The 4,932-nt window shown below is 41.4% G+C and overlaps 1 pseudogene; it reads left to right on the forward strand.

Annotated features, from left to right (window-relative positions):
• Nucleotides 1-686: 686 nt before the first annotated feature.
• LOC122350658 overlaps nt 687-4,932 on the forward strand; it is an 11,281-nt pseudogene continuing 7,035 nt past the window's right edge.

Genomic DNA, 4,932 nt, shown 5'->3' on the forward strand with positions numbered 1-4,932 from the left:
CAGAAATCTCTAAACAGCTTCTGAAGACGGGGTTTGGCCTCTTAATGGGGGCAATCCAGTGCGTCAGCTGCATACGATCAAACACAAAACACATTCATTCAACTTTAGAAACAATCAAAATTCTGGCAGTGCTTTTAAAGAATTTTTAACGCATTTGATATTATAGCCAAGCATACAATACTATTTGCATTACAATAATACAAAAATACAACAAAATAAATAAGATAAATGAATGCTTAATCTGCTTGCAATTCATTGCATTGCTCAAGAAAAGTCTAAATGGAGTCCAAATCGTTTAATACATAATCTTTTCTTCTAAGAATGTATATATATGAGTCCGTTTTTCCCCCGACGATTGATTTCTCTTCCATGCACTTTTAGCCAGAACTAAAACTAAAATCTATGTTTGCATTTACAACCTTAGCAGGGTAAATAAGCAATAAGCACAATTTAGCCTCTGAGGAAACACTTTGCAGTCATGTCACAAATCACGTTACATCACATTTTCCCAGAACAATTGCAACTCTCTGCATACAAAGAGATGGTAGGCCAATTTCTGGATTACATTTCATACGGTTGTCAGGGATACTAGAATAAAGCTATGCAGTCAATTATGGTAATATACGCCCATATACGGTATATTTGTATTAATTTGCACCCAGTAATAACATATTGAGTGCATTTCAAGGGTTAAATGAGTCAGATGAAGGTCTTTGAGCACTGTTTGAACTCGCTGCTGTTTGATCAGTGAAGAGCCACTTCAAAGTCCAGCTGGAGAAGGAACCCACAAACGGACCGTCCACACACAAACACAGATTACAGAAGGAGAGAGAGCAGGTAAGCAGCTCAAACTAGCATAAATGTTTTCATAAGAGTGTTGACACCGATGTGATATTTCTGATATTAAGTTAAGCAAGTAACCAAAAGCAAAACTGCAAACCATTATTGAAAAAAAAAATATATATATATTAAGCACTATTCTGGATATTGGGTGCCCTTACAGCTCATGGCTTTGAATTTATCAGCCTGCAAGTAACTTTGTATCAGTGTTGTTATATTTAACAAAAACTGGTAATACTAAGAAAAAAATAAAAATGAAATGCTCAGTTATTGCATAGAAATGCTTAGCTTTTTCAGCTTACTGAAAATAGTTAGAGGCTAAAAGTACTAAAAACTGAAAATAAAACAAAAATAAACCGAAGATAAAACTATAAAATAGACATTTATAAAAAAATAAATAAATAAATAAATTAAAAAACTTAAAAATGAATACTAACACATACATATATACATCTATATACACACATACATAGATAGATAATAATAATAATATAAGCATGTGTGTGTTCATGGTGTAAATGTGTGCAACCCATGTGATCACTTGAACACACGAACATGTCTCGACCATAAGATGACCACATGGGTTTCACACAATCACACCAGCGTCAGAAAACCATGCTTCGCATATTTGACATGATATTAATATGTGATTAAATTAGACAAATCCATAAGCTGTATTCATTACAATTTAAATGTGCACATGGCATATGCATTTCTCTGAAATATAGCATGCAGTGCTTATGTAATATAAGTACATTTCAGTATTTCCAATTTACTCGTTTCCACAGGATGTGGCTCCTTTCAGTTATAGTTATAGCCTCTCTCCTGAGTAGCCCCACTCTGGCTGGGGTCAAAGACCTCAGTTCACACTTTGAAGAGAAGGAAAAGTTGGTGGATGCCCGTGGACTTTCTCCAAATGGAGAGAAACAGACATTGAGTCCATTCCACTGGACTTCCATCGAGAACACAGTCACAAACGACCTCCCTCTGGATGGGCTAGAAGATGAAGACTATATCGATTTTGATAAGATCTTGGCAGAAGGAGAGGATGACTACAGCGAAGGTGACCATATAGACGAGATCTCCACCCCTGCTCCTGACCTGGACCTCTTCGGGGAGCCTAGTGACCCCAAAATAAGGCGAGCACGCCTGCTGCTGCGCCTTTCCACGGGCGAACTTCGCCTGCAGCGCATCAACGCGGTCAACGCCCGATTCGGTGTCGGCTTTATCGGAAACTGGCGCAATCGACTTAAACCAGACGGACAACATTCTGCTCGCTCCCTATCGGGATCCATTGCGATGGGTATGATGGCTCCTAGGAGCTGGCCCAACCACTCAGAAGCAACTCTACCAAACTCTTGGATTTGGCGAATTCATTAACGCCAGCACTCATTACGATAACGCCGACCGCGGCATAAGCTGTTCCGCAAACTCACGCATTGTGCTCTTCCGACGGAACTCGCTACAACTTGCGCTCCGTTAATGACCTGTACATGAAGCGTGATGTACGGATACAGGAGGCTTTCCCGCAGCGATGCAAAGACGTACTACTTGCCGAGCACGCAGTCTGTGGACTCTCGCGAGACCCGGCCTTCCTTGTGAAGGCCAATCAAGCGCATTCAGAAGATCACCAAAGGTCTGATAAAGGAGCCGCTGAAGAGCGTAGACCCAAACATGGCAGTGATGCTCCTGAATTATCTCTACTCCAAAGGTGAATCAATTCTAGCCTATTCAAATTCTCCAACTCTTTAGGACTAATGGTTTAATCCTTCATTTGAATAATCTGTACTCCTCCTAAAACAAATAATCATGTACTATGTCATGTTTAGTGTATACTAGCACTGAGTTCAATACTAAACATTTAGCTCGGATGCAAGTCTCAGGGTGTCAAACTCAGTCCTGGATGGCACCTGTTCAGCAGAGTTTAGCTCCAACTTGGCTCCTCAACAGACCTGCTTGGGAAGTTTCTAGTATGCCTACTAAGACCTTGAGTAGCTGGTTTCAGGTGTGTTTTATGGTGGATGGAGCTAAATTTTACTGGACAGTGGCCCTCTAGGAGTAGAATAGAACTTCCCTGGGCTGACAAAAAAAGACCAGCATCTTAATCTAGGTCAATCAGCAAGAATTGCATGATGGATTATTGTTTCCCTCTGAACCTGGTTTTGCTGGCAATACTTATATTAGGCTGAGTGGAGAACTAAACTCTGCCATCCAGGAGCAGGACCTACTGCCAATCCTGCTCCTGAATGGTGCATTTCCGCCATAGTTTAGCTCTAATACACATGCCTGTAAGCTTCCCTGTGATCCTGAAGAGCTTGTTTAGCTGGTTTTGAGTGCATTTAATTAGGACTGGAGCTAAACTCTGCTAATGCCCTACAAGAGAAAAGTAGAAGCCCACCTCAGCTGTAGAGCCTAGGCTTGTTTGAGATGCATTGGCACTGTTCAGACCAATCACCATTTGACATCAAAGTACCAAAAGAGCAATTGAGTGTACATTGCAGTATGTGCACTGCAGATGCATCTTAAACAAGCCTCTTCGGGTCTCAATCAGGGGCGCTCCACTCACTCCTGGAGGGCCAATATCCTGCAGGCTTCAGCACTAGCACACCTGCCTGGAAGTCTTTTTATGATCCTGAGGGCCTTGATTTGCTGGTTAAGATGTATTTCATTAGGACTGGTGCTAAACTTGTTGGATGATGGCCCTCTAAGAGAAGAGTAGGCTACTACTCAGCTGTAGATCTGCTGTGTTAACAAGACTTTAACTCTAGCACTAGACTTTGATTAAGCTAGTCCAGGTGTGTTTTGATGAGGGTGAGAAATAATCTCTGCAGGAAGATGAAATTCTCCGAGCAGGACTGACTACCACAGTTGTACATATTAAGAGAATAGAAATTTCCGCCTCAAGCAAGAGAATGTGTCCAATCATGCTCCTGAAGGGTCTTTTCTAGCAGTATAGCTCTAATTCATGTGCCTGGAGGTTTTTCTTGTCATCCTCAAGTGAGTTGAGGCAAGTTGAGCTAACTTAGCCAACAATCGGTCCTCTAAGAAACAGTTTTAGACAGTCGTGACTTAAAGTTTCTAATTATTCTGAGGACCCTGATTAGCTATTTCAGGTGTAGGACTCTGCATGATGGTGGTCCTCTGGAAGCAGAACTGTACACCACCTGCTTTAAACAGAAGAATAATATTGCATGCAGCTCTTAAATAACACCACACAATGTGATGCTTTTCACTGGCATAAAAATGCAGGTACATGGGGAGCAGAAGTTCGAAGGAACTGACACACACGTCCGCAATTCCGTGTCAATGAGAAAAGCAGGTGCGTGTTCCCATGATGCAAAACAAAGGAAGTTACTTGGCGGGGCGGCCGACCACGAGCTCAACTGGCGCACATACCGCAGCTGCCCTACGCCGGAAACATCAGCATGATCATTGCTTATTCCACAGAAACTCGCTGGAATGAGATCCTGGAGCAGGAGATCTCCCCGACCCTAATCAACAAGTGGCTTAACAACATGACCAACAGGTAAAAGCACTAACTGCAGGCTTCCGATAAGTTGCAGAGAAGTCAGCAAGGTAATTTCAAATGTCCTGGCTCAGTGGCCTGAAGCACTAAACATTATTTCCCAGGTTGGATACAGTTCATAGATCAATATCCTTGTTGGTTTTGATCTCTCAGATTCTAGACATTAGTTTAGGGTTAACCAATATTCCTATTATCTAGTAATTTCTCATGAATGTCCACATTTAGTAACATGCTGTTACAGTTTGGAAATACAGTTCAGTCTATGGTTTAAGGTTAGAGTTTAGTGTTAGGTTTAATAAGATGCATCCTATTTGCTAAATCATTCTTCCAATTCTTTTGCATGGACTTTCTTTTAGGACTCGTGAGGTGATTTTACCTCGGTTTAAGCTGGAACAGAACTACGACTTAATTGATCACCTGAAAGAAATGGGGGCTGACGTGACCCATTCGTGAAAAGGGCGACTTCTCGCCAATGACTTCAGAGAAGGTCATCATCAATTGGGTAAGGATTTTTTACTAATTTAACTCATGATTTGCTCAACAAGCCTTTTCACTGCTGTGTTAAG

Source organism: Puntigrus tetrazona, chromosome 8 (genome assembly GCF_018831695.1).
Source record: "Puntigrus tetrazona isolate hp1 chromosome 8, ASM1883169v1, whole genome shotgun sequence".
In the NCBI taxonomy this organism is placed as follows: Eukaryota; Metazoa; Chordata; class Actinopteri; order Cypriniformes; family Cyprinidae; genus Puntigrus; species Puntigrus tetrazona.